The sequence below is a fragment of the Scylla paramamosain genome, unplaced genomic scaffold (genome assembly GCF_035594125.1).
Source record: "Scylla paramamosain isolate STU-SP2022 unplaced genomic scaffold, ASM3559412v1 Contig46, whole genome shotgun sequence".
NCBI classification, from domain to species: Eukaryota; Metazoa; Arthropoda; class Malacostraca; order Decapoda; family Portunidae; genus Scylla; species Scylla paramamosain.
Genome location: NW_026973711.1, coordinates 222501 through 240318, shown reverse-complemented (window position 1 = coordinate 240318; position 17818 = coordinate 222501). Strand labels below are relative to the sequence as shown.

General features: G+C 32.9%; 1 pseudogene; it reads right to left on the bottom strand.

Annotated features, from left to right (window-relative positions):
• Window positions 1-17818, bottom strand: part of LOC135098127 (calcium-dependent secretion activator-like) — a 375310-nt pseudogene that overhangs the window by 208732 nt on the left and 148760 nt on the right.

The window sequence follows — 17818 nt, the reverse complement described above, 5'->3', positions numbered from 1 at the left end:
AATGGGAGGAGAAATAATAATGAAAAGTAATGAAGAAAAAGATTTGGGAGTAATGATTCAGGGCATACTATCACCTGAAAGACACATAAACAGGATATTCAACTCTACATACAGCTTGTTAACAAACATTAACGTGGCATTTAACTATTTAGATAAACAAATGATGAAGAAAATTATAACAAGCATATGTCCTAAATTGGAATATACAGTAGTAGTTTGGGCTTCACACAGAAAAAAAATATCAGGAAACTGGAAGGAATACAGAGGATACTCATGAAAATGGCTATGAAGAAAGACTTGAAGAGATGAGTTTACAAACACTACAAGAGAAAAGAGAAAGAGGAGACCTGATAATAATGTATAAATAAGTAAACAATATAGAAAGAACTGACAGAAATGACCTGGTACCACAGATACAAAATGAAGAGAGAGAGATGAGCGGACATGGTAAGAAAATAAAGAATAGTGGATGTTCAAGTGACATCAAGAATTGTAGCTTCCCGTATAGAACTATTGAAATCTGGAATTCTTTGAAGGAAGAGATGGTTGCAGTAAACAGTGTACACATGTTTCAAGAGAAACTGGATAAATATGGTTATGGAGACAGGACAAAATGATCTTTGGCTCATGCCCTGTACAATACAACTAAGTAAATAAACACACACATGCACACACACACACACACACACACACACACACACACACACACACACACACACACACACACACACACACACACACACACACACCTTATATGAAGTAAAGAGACTGGACTCTCTATCCCTTGCACACACACACATATACGCATATACACACATTCCAATCTCTCTCTCTTTCTCTCTCTCACACACACACACACACACACACATACACACACACACACATTTTAATATCTGGATATTACAAGTGTGGCTCAACTTGTAAAAATGTAAAAAAAAGTAAATACAGGCAAATAAAAACAAATAAATTGGTCTTGATCTGCCTCCCTCTCTTTCTCTTATTTCATCTTTTCCATCCCCTATCTTCACACCCTTCTCTATTTTTTAAAAATTTTCAAGGAACTATTGTGTGTGTGGAGGTGGATGGGTGCACTCCAAGAAATGTGGCATGAACCAGTGGATGAGCTTTGTGCATGTGTAAGAATGAGAGAGAGAGAGAGAGAGAGAGAGAGAGAGAGAGAGAGAGAGAGAGAGAGAGAGAGAGAGAGAGAGAGAGAGAGAGAGAGAGAGAGAGAGAGAGAGAGAGAGAGAGAGAGAGAGAGAGAGAGAGAGAGAGAGAGAGATTGTGATGGAAATAAAGCAACAGATATGGTGATCAAACAGTTCAGATTATCATCTTCACCAAACCATACTCAGGACTTAAATCTGTTACATGTTTTTCACTTAGTTTTACTCAACTTAATAAAAATAAATTAATTACTTAATTGCATAACTAGTCATCTTTAAATCATCATTGACATATTCATAATAATCATCATCATAAATTAGTCAGGGATCATCTGTTATAGCCCCAGTGGTGGCCACTTCGAGGTAAACAAAGATATTATCAATCACCACAATTGCAGTGAGTTCATGTAAATTACAATACAGTCTACTATGTAAATGAAGATTGATGCCTGGTTAGTTACAATTTCTTGTGTTTTATGTTGCTTTCTGGTCCCAAAAATCCTTCATTAAATACAGTTCAGACACAAAATTTGTCTAAGATTTTTTTTTTAAGGCTTTTCCTGCTGTTGGTTATATGTGGAAATTTACCATCTGTACAGAGTGTACTGGTGAGCATGAAAGGAACAATGTATATTTTCTTGCAATTTAGAATCTGCATGATGTTGGATTAAAGTTTTGCATAATTTATCCGCTCACACAATCACAAATTTCATTAATGACAAATCCATCATTAGCAAGGATCAACAGTACTTTATAATATTCTAGATCCTCATTATATTTCAATGGAGATTTTTAAAATAAGAACAAAGCTCACTTACTTATTATAACTATTTTTCTACATCTAATGATAAGAAACATACAACAATAAAAGATGCTACAGAGATGGATATAAGCATAAAATATTGTTATGTAATTTACATATGACATGCAGATATATGCAAATGTGTAGTCTTGAGGGAAAAGGAAATAAGACAGGTATGTAATCTCACGTTATGTCACAATATAAATTGTTTACTATGCTGTTGGTAAATAGCCTTAGTTGTATTTTTGTCTGATGTGATCGTAAGCTTGTTTTGCTCAAGAGTTTGTTTTTATTGAGCAAAAACTCCTTAAGACACTGCACTGTGCCTCTAAACTCAGTATGTGTTTGGAGTTACCATCAACGTATCACACTACTGGTAAGACTGTGTTTATAACTGTATAAATCTTTCATCCAGGCCTATTATTTATCACTACTGTTGGTGTCATTACCAAGTGTCATAAAATGATGAGGGTGTTATCAGCTTATAACAGACACAGACAAAAAAAAAAACTACACAATTATGACAATCATGAAAGAAAGATAAAGATATACTAAGTAACTGATTTATGGCAAAAATGCTGAAGAAACAAAAGTTTAGATATCTAACTTTAGCATAAAATATAAAAGAACATTAAAGAAATCATTTGGATGGACAAATTAGAGAAACTATCAAGGAGTGCCATAACAAAAGAGAAAAGGTCTGCTGTCCCTTGGCCTTAAGCCACAAAAACCAGAGAAAAGTTAGCCACCAATTAGCACTACACTCATCATCCAGGAACTTTTCACACATCAAATGAGTTTCAACATGTGCAGTGATATTGAGTTAAAAAAAAGAAGGATATACATAAGATCATGCTAGATATTTCTATATGAAAGGCATTATTAGAGATGAAATAGCAGACAGATCACATATTTGAGCTCTATTTCTTTTTTAAGTTTTAAAAAACAAACAAGAGAGCTCTGATACACAAAACCTCATGTTGATGCTTTATAACAATGCTATGTCAAATTACAAAATAATATAGTATCTGGTGAACATGGATGGGTATTCTTTTTATAAAAAACTTAGCTTGCCACTTGTAACAGCTTGCATTAGTTTAATTCATTTCAACTGAAAAGAATTTTGGGTAGAAGTAGGTTCTTTACATGACTATGAATTCAAACTGCCTGAAGCCATATTTAACAATAAAACAAGGATCTAAAACATACAATTCATGTGTGCATATATATATATATATATATATATATATATATATATATATATATATATATATATATATATATATATATATATATATATATATATATATACCATATAACTTTTAAAAATGGAGATTTTCTACCATGCCCACATCTAATCTCTATCTACATGTATGTATCTCAAATGTACTCTATATGTGGCTACATTATAATAAGAAGAGGACTGCATCCACCTATTCCCAAAATTTTGAAAATTTGATTCTAAGCACAAAATAGCCACAGATTAAAATTATTTATTGAAAAGCATTCTGAATTTCAGTATTCACCTTATATAATATACAAATGGAAAATATGATAATCAGTTATCATTCCCTTAGATGCATTAAAGTTCATATCTACTTTCACTAGATAAAATATATCACATGCAATATGACTTTCCTTACCTGGATCATGTCACATTCTGCTGAAATACATCTTTCAGTTAGTGGGGTAATAGCTTAATACATCTAATGAAGTAAGTTAAACATTGGCCTGGGAAAACACTTGTTGGTGCTTACATGACTGCACCTCCTTCTGTCATCTGCTTGAATGAAGGAGCTTCATGTAAAGTCTTACCTCAAGAGCAAAGGACAGGACAACATCCATCTTGGAAAGCGTCACTTCGTTGTCCATACTGTCACTATCGCGGCCACTTAACGAGCTCTGAGACCTGCTGTTCATGGGATTGGGAGTATGTGTTAGCTCAAGTTTGCCATAAAATTTTGAAATAGAAAAAGGGAGGGAATATTAGTATGAAATCCATCTAATGAAATACAAATTGTAAGACCAACACAATGTCAAAATTGAATGGAACTGACATATAAATAATCAATTCAAGAGATATGCAAATTTACTTGAAATATTATGGTGTATGCATAAATAAGATACAATTCTAAAATGTTTAGAGATGTACATTGAAGGTTGAATAAGAATTAATGTTTATTGTATCTTTAAGAGCACATATGTATGCAAGCAAACTCAAAGAAAACGTGTACAACTGGCATTTGTATTAATAGACACAGGTACATTCATTATGAGACACATGCTATGAATTTTTCTCAAGAGCAGATGTGTTTCCTGAATACAGACAAAATATGCTTGCATTCCAGTGAGCAGCCATCCCCTTTGAACAAGGATTACTTGAGTACAGAAGCATGACCTTTCAGTTTCTTTAAAAGCTATCATTTAAAACCTGTCATTTGTGGCGGCCACTGTATGTATTAACTTTCCCATGATCAGCATCAGAAAATCTTATCACTGAATAAATCAAAGGTCACCACAGAAGTAGCAGGATTACTTGCAAATATGCTTTTAACCTAAATAATATATTTGATGACAACTATGCACTTGCAACATGCTTTTATATCAACTAATAATTATCTAATAAAGCTAAGATAATCTGCATATTATTCATAACTTCATAAAATGTCCTAATATGCAAGGTGCACATCCAAAACTGGGTTGTGATCATGCAACATGACTGACATAATACCAGTTACACATTAATATGGTTTCTGTTCTAACCCATGCCCTTACACGCATATGTTTTAATATTTGAGTTTCTAATCTGGACGCATAGGTTGTGAGCAAGGGACATCCATAAGTTTATAACTATATTAGATAAAAGAGATATGAAGACAGACAACACAAGCTTGATTTAAATCCTGTAGTCCACAAGTATGTAGTACACATGCAAGCACAAACCCACACACACACACACACACACACACACACACACACACACACACACACACACACACACACACACACAATCTTTACAAAGACTCTGCATACTAGAACTTCATAAATTTACACACATCCACACATGTGCGTGCTGGTAAACACACACACACACACACACACACACACACACACACACACACACATGAACAGTAAGCTTGACTAGATATGACATCTCAAAGAAACTGAACATTGTAAAACCAAAAAAATACACCCCTAAGATATTGCAAAACATTATTCACTGATGTCTTTATCAGACTGGAAAGATGAATACAAATCATATGCAAGGTCTTACCAAAAAGATACTCCTGACAGTGTTCATATAGATTAAGGAAGGCTACTTGATATAAACTTGAGTGAATAAGAATAAAATTTAACACTGAAGTGAATGTAGCCCAAACTAAAGTGGTTTTCCAAAGTTTAGATATGAAAGTCACTATCAATTTGTGGATTTTATTTTTTTGTTTCTTTTGTTTTTTGGCTAGCAATGTTGTGGATAACAATCAAGCTTTATATTTTATGGTTCAAATTCATGAAATTTTCTAAATCTTCTTTTCTATCTACTCATACTTACTCTATCAGGAGTAGCATCATAGGAAAGATCCCTTTCATTTGTATACCATTATTTTCTAAGAAAATCATATCAATAAGCAATATTCAGAGTCTACAGGAATCACAAAAGTACTCCTAAGGTCATCGTGTGTGTGTGTGTGTGTGTGTGTGTGTGTGTGTTTACCTAGTTGTATAGTACAGGGTCCGAGCCAAAGCTCAATTAGTCCTGTCTCCATACCCGAATTTGTCCAATTTCTCTTTAAACATGTGCACACTCTTTGCCGCAACTACCTCTTCTTTTAAGTTATTCCATATTTCAACCGTTCGATGCGGGAAGCTGTATTTCTTAATATCTCCCAAACAATGACTCTTCTTTAATTTCTTCATATGTCCCCTTGTACGTCTATCTCCTTCCTCCACTTTTACAACTAGGTCATCTCTGTCTATCTTCTCCATGCCATTTACTAATTTGAACATTGTTATCAGGTCTCCTCTTTCCCTTCTTTCTTGCAGTGTTGGTAATCCAATTTCTTCCGTCTTTCCTCATAACTTAGGTCTTCCAATTCAGGTATCATTTTCGTAGCTGTTCTTTGTATTCTTTCCAATTTCCTTATATCTTTCTTCTTGTGTGGAGACCATACCACTGCTGCATATTCCAGTTTGGGGCGTATCATGTGTGTTATGATTTTCTTCATCATTTCTTTGTCTAGGTAATTAAATGCCACCCTGATATTTGCTAGCAAATTATATGTAGAGCCAAATATTCCATTGATGTGTTTTTCTGGTGATAGCGTGTCTTGAATTATTACTCCCAAGTCTTTTTCTTCTTTGCTCTTTGGTATTGTGATTCCTCCCATCTTATACTCCCATGAAGGTCTCCTTTTACTTCTTCCCATCTCCATTACATGGCACTTCTTTATATTGAATTCTAATTTCCATCGTTTACTCCATTCATAAATTCTATCAATATCCCTCTGTAGTTCCTCACAATCCTCTTGGTTCTTTATTACTTTCATCAATTTTGCATCATCTGCAAACATGTTAATGTAGCTATTTAAACCCACAGTCATATAATTTATATAGACCTGAAACATTATAGGTGCCAACACAGACCCTTGTGGTACTCCGCTTGTTACTTCGCACCAACTTGATTTATTATCTCTGATTACTGTGCTCATTTCCCTACCTTGGAGATAATCCTTCATCCACTTAAGTATTTTTCCTTTTAGCCCTCCTCGATGTTCCAGTTTCCATACGAGACTTTTATGTGGAACTGTATCAAAAGCTTTTGTGTGTGTGTGTGTGTGTGTGTGTGTGTGTGTGTGTGTGTATATATATATATATATATATATATATATATATATATATATATATATATATATATATATATATATATATATATATATATATATAGTTTTATTATGAGATTATTGGTTTTGTGTATTCAGTTTATTCAAATTCATAAACTCCTTTTCTCAGTTACTCTTTTTTAGGGACACATTAAGGTGATCTTTAGTTTTATAGATCATCAGTTTGGCTAATTCATGCACTGAAATTCTGCACTGTAAGTCTGTAAGCATAACATATAAAGCAGCTTATATGTGGAACAAATAGGATGGATTAGTCTTCTTAAAAGGAAGACCAACTTTAGGTGTTTTGAATGCATATTTCAAATTTTAGATGTGCAGTGCAGTGCACAACACTATTAATGTTATTTTCACTTCTTACAAAAACACAACTAAAAAGAAAGCAGTATACAAGATGCATAAGAAAACTCTCCAGTCATGGAAGCATTTTTAACCTTCTCAAAATCAGCTTCACTTACATAATGTCCACATTACTTTTTTTCTTATCTTTATTATCTGGTCATCCTGTTTGATTTAAAAAAAAAAAAAGTAAAAAATCCATGCTTCCTACTACAGGACTTCATATATATATATATATATATATATATATATATATATATATATATATATATATATATATATATATATATATATATATATATATATATATATCTCATTTTATTACTTCATTGATGGCCAATTAGTTTCATACATGTCATATGAGTTTGAATAGTGTACAAATATGGCATATCAAACAGTTAAATTTAGTGCACTACTGTAATGGAAAGAGGAAATTCATGAGTTATTCTGTTACATCCCTGAACTTAATTACTTGCTTTTTTCTTCTGTAATTATTAATGTTCTTTTCACCTGGATTTTTCATACACACTTTTAATTTGCTCTAGATGCCTCAACAATATGATGATTTTAAAACTTTTGAAATATTACTTAACATATATTTATATAATTATTATCAACTTATTTCATGGTTGACTGCTTAAACTCTGTAAAAGTAAGATGCTGCAACAGTCTAAGCTATATCATTCATATCACTACCTAGTCAAAATTACCCACCATGCCCAAGTCAATCAGAACCATAAAACCTTCAGACTTGTTGAGAGAGAGAGAGAGAGAGAGAGAGAGAGAGAGAGAGAGAGAGAGAGAGAGAGAGAGAGAGAGAGAGAGAGAGAGAGAGAGAGAGAGAGAGAGAGAGAGAGAGAGAGAGAGAGAGAGAGAAATTTCATAGATAACATCAGCAGTCTTTAAAAAAAGTAATAATGTCTTTTCACATTTGCAATCTTCATGTCAAGTACATCATAGTAAGATATAATTACCATATAAGTTTAGCACTGATACTGGACACAAGACAAGCAGAACCAAATAATTATATTCTTAACATGCACATGTGTATTTTCTTTCATATAATTCAAAGTTCATGCCAAAAGTTTTAGTTTGAGGAAAGTTTAACTTTATTTAAAAATGCAGTAAATCTAAGTTGCTATGCAAGATTTTATTCATATAAAGCAATCTCTGAAAATGTGAGTATAAAAACATGAAGAAGAGTCAAAGATAGATTGTATTACTTGATCTTATAAGTGCATACTATTGTGAAGTAAAGTATACTTCAATATAAATAAATAAGGACTTATAAGCTGTAGGCTATTTTTTGCATAAATAAGTGAACAAAGACAAATAAATTTTACAAATCTAAAGATTTTGATCATTGCATATGAAATGTGGCAGAAACACCTAAAGTGTGTTCATTTATCATTATTAGGAAATATGAAAATTAACTATAATCATGATGCAAAATTTTCATGTAAGCTTTCTATTTTGATGTTCTTGTAATTTGTCATCACATGATTTCAACTGTAAAATACACATAATTATACAAAATTACTTTTTTTTTCTGCCATTTGATGTACAGAGAAGAAAATGCCTTCAAAGCATACAACTACAGACACATATCCAGGATTATTCAATACAAATAAATGTTTGATTTTCCAGTCAATTATGAAAGACATAATATATGATTGATAAACATTACCTATAAAAAACCATAAGTTACTCATTTAATTAGAATGCAATGTGAAAATTATGGCAGTCATAGTAATTTTTAAGTGGTTCTGCTGACTCAAATAAGAGAGAGAAAAAAGAAAAATGAGACACTATTTCATCTAAGATCTATACCATCAAACATTCTACATAAGCTAATAATGTATATGTTGTAAAGCTAATTAGAGCTATATTGTAAATAACTATACAAATAAAATGGGAGTACATACACATTACTGGAAAACATTAGGGCCGTCACAAAAGACACCTGCTGTCTTTACTTCAATGTCCTTAAATTAATTGTGTCTCATCAGTCTCATCAATATGCACTCATAAATAATATTGACTTATACTTGATTGTTCCACTTAGACAAGCCATGATGGCTGGGCTTATGAACAGCAAAATGAAGACATTTAAAGGATTAGTTGGGAGAGAGAGAGAGAGAGAGAGAGAGAGAGAGAGAGAGAGAGAGAGAGAGAGAGAGAGAGAGAGAGAGAGAGAGAGAGAGAGAGAGAGAGAGAGAGATGGGGAGAATAAATGTATTGATAAATGTGCCTTTTATTCACAGATCTGGATAATTATTAGTGCCTCTTTGTGTTTAACATAGGTGAATTAGTTTGTCTTTCTGAAGAAAAAAAAAGTCAGACTAACCATAAACATGAGTATGCTGTATACTAATATATTTTATAGTGTCTCAAAAAACAATACAGACTTTATTTTAATTTTCATTGCATCTAATTGAATTCAAATGAACTTGTTTTCTTTACAGAAATCATAAACAAATATAATCAAGTGAGTTGTGGTTTGAGAATATCTTGCTAGGTTTATAAAAATTCATAAAAATACCATAGATTTGTAGATTTCTTACATTTCTAATCAAAGAATTCTTTTCCAAAGTTATTCAATTGCCTTTCAATAAATGCTAATAAGAAATACATTTCTGTTTTGAGTTTTAACAAATTTATTATATATTTGTTTAATAAAATACTATCTGCAATATGTTTGTAACCTATTTCACACAATGATACACTATAAAATATGAAATCCAGTAAAACAAAGCATACTATGGTTGAAATTCTTGTCACAGTAGAATCCTGTTTAACCAAATCTCATGATGCAATAGTTTATAAGGGTAAAAATTCTGGTAACTAGCATTTACACTTACAAATTTTGTATGTGAAAGTAGATTACTAAAGGAAAGTTACAAGTTGCTGCAATGAATGATGGTATGTACAGTATTCCCCTGGCTGAAAAATAAAGGGCATGAATAATGTTTGTGTGTCTATGGTATATATGAACTGATATACAATTGTGTGGTCTTGTTTTTATATCCATATTTGTCCAGCTTTCCTTTAGTCTTTTTTTTTTATTTTAGTTGGTTTCAGGTATATATATTTCTACATAAAAAAAAATTTACTTTTTTGTCATTCCAGCATCTCTGTTTTCACAACTTTCCTTGTGTCCTCTTAAACAACTAGTCCCTCTTTATCCTCAAAGCAATACATCTTTTCTACCTATTTCTTTTAGTTTGTTAATTTACTTGTACAGTAAAATCCCTCTTATCCGGTATCAACGGGACCGCCGACATGCCGGATACTTGAATATTGTCGGATACTTGAACAGAAGTGAAATTATGTCCACAATCACCACCCTACACTCACGCATCTTACCATAACAAAGATCAGCTGATCTTAATCAGCAGCTGATCTGATCAGCTGCTTAAGTGTAAGCACAACACGCTTCTTCTTTTCTACAACTTTAGGCATGATGAAGGCATCAGGCGATTAACAGTGCACACGCAGGACTGAGTCACTGAGTAAATACAGTGCAGTGGGCCGCGGGTGGCGCGAAGCAGTGCGCTCTGGTGGCGAGGGGACAAAGTATGCCTCGCGCGGGAATTTTAATCGATTTTATGAGTACACATTGATTTTTTATTGATTTTAAGGCTCGGGGAAAAATGTGCCGGATACTTAAAGCTGCCGGATACTCGAATGCTGGATGAGATTTTACTGTATATCATAAATAAGTTTCCTCTCTCTTTCTTTCTACAAAAGTTGGTAATTTTCATTAAAATACAAATGTTCATAATAAGTTAGTATTTCTTTTTAACATGACTTGCTATATTTTTCAAACTGCTTGATATGATTTTTTTTAGGATAGATCATAAAACTTCTGAATATTCTAATATTGGCCTAATCACTCCATTTTCATCAGGTCTTTGTCCACATAATGACAGGTCACCCTTATATTTCTAAACATGACATATGTCTCTCCAAATATATATATATATATATATATATATATATATATATATATATATATATATATATATATATATATATATATATATATATATATATATATATATATATATATATATTATTTATTTATTTATTATTTTGTATGGCAGGTTATTCTATGTCAGTATTTCTAGGCCTTTTTCCTTCATTGTTCTTGATATTAAATATTTACCAACTTTTCTCTCCATGTGGGTCCATGTCCACTCTTCACAAATTGTATCATAAGACATTTATTTCTTCTAAAATCTATTTTCTATCTTATACTCTATACACATACTTTGTCACAATAATCCTCCAGATCAAATCCTCACAATCTTTGTAGTTTTCATCTTTGATAAATGTTCATTATCTACCATCAGACATATATATCTATATGACTTATTAATATATGTATGCTAAAAGCATCATTAATAATTATCCAACATTGATTTCAGCATTCCACTTGCTACTTCTCTCCAGTTTGATTCTTAATCTTTTACCACCAATGTCATTTATATTCCCTTCAGATTCTTTTCCATCCACTTTTTCTTTACCGTTTCATTTTCTGACTTTGATAATATGCAGCCTTATGTGGGAATCTTGTTGAATTCTTTATTAATGTCTAAATGTCTAAGTTGGTCAGAAATGCAGGCTTGTAATTGAGTGGATCTTTTTTATTTCCATTCCCTTTTGTAGAGCATTATTAAGTCATATACTGATTGGATCAACTGTTTTGCACATTCATGTGTGTGTGTGTGTGTGTGTGTGTGTGTGTGTGTGTGTTTATGTAGGAGGGACACTGACCAAGGGCAACAAAAATCCAATAAAAAAAAATGCCCACTGAAATGCCAGTCCCATAAAAGGGTCCAAAGCAGTGGTCAAAAATTGAAGGATAAGTGTCTTGAAACCTCCCTCTTGAAGGAATTCAAGTCATAGGAAGGTGGAAATACAGAAGCAGGCAGGGAGTTCCAGAGTTTACCAGAGAAAGGGATGAATGATTGAGAATACTGGTTAACTCTTGCATTAGAGAGTTTACCTAGTTGTGATATACAGGAGAGGAGCTAAGCTCATACTGTCCTGTCTCCTTAACTGTTTTTATCCGACTTTTCCTTAAAGTCATGAATACTCATAGCACACACCACTTCCCCTTCCAGTCCATTCCATGCCTCAATGCTTCTATGAAGGAAGCTAAACTTCTTTATATTTTTTCTGCAGGTGGCTGGTTTTAGTTTTCTTCCATCTCCCCTTGTTTCTTTCATTCATTACAAATAGATCTTCCCTATCTAGTTTTTCTACCCCACTCAATAATATGTAAAATGCAATCATATCAATTCTCTCTCATCTCTTTTTCAAGGTTGGGAGTTGCGTGTATTTACCTAGTTGTATTGTACAGGGCACAAGCCAAAGCTCAGTTTGTCCTGTCTCCATAACCATATTTATCCTTTTTCTCTTTAAACATGTGTACACTGTTTGCCACAACCACCTCTTCCTTCAGATCATTCCAGATTTCAATAGTTCAATACGGGAGGCTATGTTTTTTGATGTCACTAGAACTTCCACTCTTCTTTATTTTATTCCCATGTCCCCTCATCTGTCTCTCTTCCTTCTCCATCTGTGGTACCAAGTAATTTCAGTCTATTCTTTCTATATTGTTTACTAATTTGTACATTGTTATCAGGTCTCCTCTTCCTCTTCTCTCTTGTATTGTTGGTAATCCCATCTCTTTAAGTCTTTCATCATAGTTTAAGTCTTTCAATTCTGGTACTATCTTTGTTGTTATCCTCTGTATTCTTTCCAGTTTCCATATATCTTTTTTCTGTGTGGAGCCCAAACTACTGCTGTGTATTCCAGTTTAGGTCGTTGCATGCTCGTTATAATTTTCTTCATCATTTCTTTATCTAAATAGTTTAACGCTACCGTAATGTTTGTTAACAAGCTGTATGTAAAGCTGAATATTCCATTTATGTGCCTTTCAGGTGACAATGTGTCCTGGATCATTACTCACAAATCTTTTTCTTCATTACTTTTCATTATTATTTCTCCTTCCATTTTGTAATTCATTGTATTCACTGTCATGGTTTGCAGAAGTTTTTTGCTCCATGCCCAGACATTTTCTTTCACTTCCATCTCCTCCTAGTTAATTCCTTTAGTGTTGAAGTCTCCTACTAAGAGCACTTTGTTACTTTTCTTTATCATTTCCTCTATGCTATTTCTTGTTTCTAGTTGCATAATTTTATATCTATTGGTCTCCCATGCATTAGTTTTTTGGTGGTATGTAAGTCTCCTTTTTCACTTCCTTTGATCTTAATCACAACACTCAGTTTCTACCATTCCATCACCATATTCCATTTCCTTAACAAAAATATTCTCTTTCACTAGTATCATCACTCCTCTTCCTCCCTCTCCTTTTCAGTCTCTCTTCCATGTGCTATGTCCTTCCTTTGCAAATCTCAACTTTATTTCCTCTTTTAGTTTGGTTTTCGTTAAACATACCACGTCTGGTTTATTGTTCCTTAGGTAGTCTTTAAGTTGTGTATTTATCTACTTGTATTTAACTAGTTGTATAGTACATGGTTCAAGCAGGGCTCATAGTGTCTGTCTCCATATCTATATTTATCCAGCATTTCCTTAAATTTATGCATGTTTGCTGCTGTAACAACCTCTTCATTTAGGTCATTCCAGATATCCGCAGTTCTTTGTGAAAAACTGTACTTCTTGATGTCCGTCAAACACTGACTCTTCCTGAGCTTCTTTGAGTGCCTTCTTGTCCATCCAGCTTCATCTTCCAGCAACACCACGTCCTGCTTGTCTATCTTCTCAATGCAGTTAACTATTTTGTACATTGTTATTAGATCTCCTCTTTTACTTCTAACTTGCAAAGTTGGCAGTCCCATTTCCTTCAACATCTGTGTGTGTGTGTATTTACCTAGTTGTATTTACCAAGTTGTGGTTTATGGGAGGGGAGTAATCTCATAGTATCCCACCTCTACATCTATCCAGTTTGGTTTTAAAAGCATGGACAGTTATGGCACTGATAACATCTTCACTGAGTTCATTCCATTTGTTCACACTTCTGCAAGGAAAACTATACTTCTTAATGTCTCTTCTACAGTTAACTTTCTTCAACTTCTTATTGTGTCCCCTTGTACTCCGTGTGTCCAAATTTAGAAAATCTTTGTCTACATTTTCCATACCATTTATCATTCTATAGATGTTTATTAAGCCTCCTCTCTCTCTCTCTCTCTCTCTCTCTCTCTCTCTCTCTCTCTCTCTCTCTCTCTCTCTCTCTCTCTCTCTCCTATTTTCAAGGGTAGGAATTTCCAACATTCTTAATGTCTCTTCATAGGTCGATTTACTCAACTCTGGAACCATCTTAGTGACTGCTCTTTGTACTTTTTCTAATTTCATATTCCTCTTTTATACGAGGAGACCACACCACTACTGCGTATTCCAATCTTGGTCTTATCATGGATATCGACAATTTTTTTATAATTTTGTTTATCCAAACATGAGAATGCCATTCTTACTCTTTTTAACAAATTCATCATCTCTCCAGTAATTTTATCAATGTGTCTGTGAATCAAATTTTCAGTAACTGTTACAAATCCACTTCCTCTTTTGACTTCTTTAACTTCACACCTTCCATCTCATAATGATATTGTATTCTTTTTTTACTTTTACCAAACTCCATTACTTTACATTTACTTAAACTGAATTCTGTTTGCCAAGATTTACTTCATTTATTTACCTTATGTAAATCATCTTGCAATACCATACAGTCATTTACATTTTCTACCCTTCTCATCAACTTAGCATCATCTGCAAATAAGCTCATATAACTATCTATTTCTTCATGTATGTCACTCACATATTTTATAAACATTATCAGTCCAACACTAGTTACTTTCAACCAAGATGTGTGTGTATTTACCTAGTTGTATTTACCTAGTTGTGCTTTATGGAAAAAGAGCTATGCTCATGCTGTCCCATCTCCATATCTTTTAATATCCAACTTAGCCTTGAATCCATGTATACTTTCTGCATTTACTATCTCCTCATCCAGACTGTTCCATACATCAATACTTCTATATGGGAAACTGTACTTTTTGACATCTCTTCTACAAGCACTCCTCTTCAGCCTCTTTCCATGTCCTCTAGTGTCCTGTGTATCCCAGACCATTAAGTCGCTCCTGTCCACCTCCTCTACTCCCTCATATGTTTCATATATCACAATCAAGTCTCCTCTTTCTCTCCTCTTTTCCAACATTGGTAGATGTATCCTTGCCAGTCTCTCTTCATATGACAAGTCCCTGATACTTGCTACCACCTTCGTAGCTGCTCTCTGAACTCTCTACAACTTCCTTATATCCATTTTCTTGTATGGCGACCACACTACTGCTGCATATTCTAGTCTAGGTCTTATCAGTGTGTGTGTGTGTGTGTGTGTGTGTGTGTGTGTGTGTGTGTGTGTGTGTGTGTGTGTGTTTTGGTATGCAGCATACATTTTCTTTCAACCAGATTAACATGCAATCTCAAATCATTTTAAGTTTTCAACATTAACTACTAAAGGATGTCAGTGTTTACCCAAGTTCCAAATATCAATAATATTAATTTGCATTAGAGATGGAATCAAAAGCATTTTGTTTGATTAATTCCTCTCTTCTAACTGACTGTCTTCAGTCTCTCTCTCACCACTGCAATGTTGCACCTCTTGCCATCTACTACCACAATTTTCATGCTAACTGCTCTTCTGATCTTGCTAACTACATGCCTGCCCTTCTCCCATGGCCTTGCCACACAAGACTTTCTACTTACTCTCATCCCTATTCTGTCCACCTCTCTAATGCAAGAGTTAACCAGTATTCGCAAACATTCATCCCTTTTTCTGGTAAACTCTGGAAAGCCTTGCCTACTTCCATATTTCCTCCTTCCTAAGATTTAAATTCTTTCAAGAGGGAGGTTTCAAGACACTTGTCCTTCAATTTTTGGTGATCATTTCTGGTCTCTGTTTAGAGACTGTCACCTCAGTAGGCTTTTTTTCTATTTTTCTTTGTTGCCCTAGGCCAGCACCCCTCTTACATAAAAAAAAAAAAAAGGCATCAGATATAGCTGGACATGACTGGTTGATGAATCATGAGTGAGCAAATAGCGAAGACAAGAAAGCAAGAGTGGTTGATGAAATCAAACAATCAGTGAAAAATGTCCCACCTTTCCATCCAATGTAGTGCAAGAAAATGACCACAAACTATTTACCTAGCAATGCACATTGGAATTATTAATCAAGAATTTGATAATTTAATATAATAATTAACTCTGATAAATGCCTTTTTTCAAATTTGGATAATAGAATTCTACTGTTTCTTTGGGATCAATTTAGTGATGGCTGTACATGAACATGAAAATATTAGTATATGTCTTATAGGGAAGATTATAATCAAAGGTTACATGATGTAAGCAATCATAACTATACAAGAAACAAATACCTGTGATATATCTCACTGCAAACAGGGATCTTGAAATCCAGAAGAGTAAAAGTGCTTTATCTAATTATTTAAATATCTACCACCTATCTATCTATCTATCTATCTATCTATCTATCTATATATATATATATATATATATATATATATATATATATATATATATATATATATATATATATATATATATATATATATATATATATATATATATCAAAAGCAGAATATACTCTCTAAATCATCATGATTATCATATACAATTTTTCATAATTGTAAATATTAGACCATACAATCTCAGAAAAACCTAAAAAGATTTAGTTGCCTACTTTGAAGAAAACTGCACATAGACATAAAAAAAATTGACATTGGCTGAGAAAAATTGATGCATCTTCCCACAGACATTATAGAGTAAGAATTAGATCTACTTTCAATATATGATATTTAATGAAGTATATATATATATATATATATATATATATATATATATATATATATATATATATATATATATATATATATATATATATATATATATATATATATATATACACCACATCTATCCACATACATACATACATACATACATACATACATACAAATATACAAACACACACATGAAGATAATTTTAACTAGCACATGGGGATCTAGTACCCATGTCAAGAGAGAAAAATAAAAGGAATAAATAAATAAATAAATAAATGTAAGGAAAATGCCAAGAATGCTAAATGGGAATTTTTAATTATGTGTATCTCATATTTATATGCATCATTATCTTCTTTCCTGAAGGACTCTATAATTAGCACCTCTTTCTACTTTAGTTTAGCATTAGTCTATCTCAAACTGAGAAAAATGGTTGAACTCAAGTTGAGGAAAGATAGAAAACATGTGATTATGCAGAGGAAGTCAAAAGTCTATAGTTGACTATATCACTGCTGCTGCTATTGTAACAGAAACCACAATTAGTTTTCCATCATTCCAGAACCATCACTTTCTTGCATTTTATCTTGTGTTGCTCACAGTAACTATCAAGATCATATTGCAAATGATGTTTGCAAATTAAATTAGTGATTGTCTTAGGTAGATTATGCATTAATAGAGTTATTTTCAAGAAATGAAAATGTGAACCATATTAGTCCACACAGGAGCCAGTTATCAAG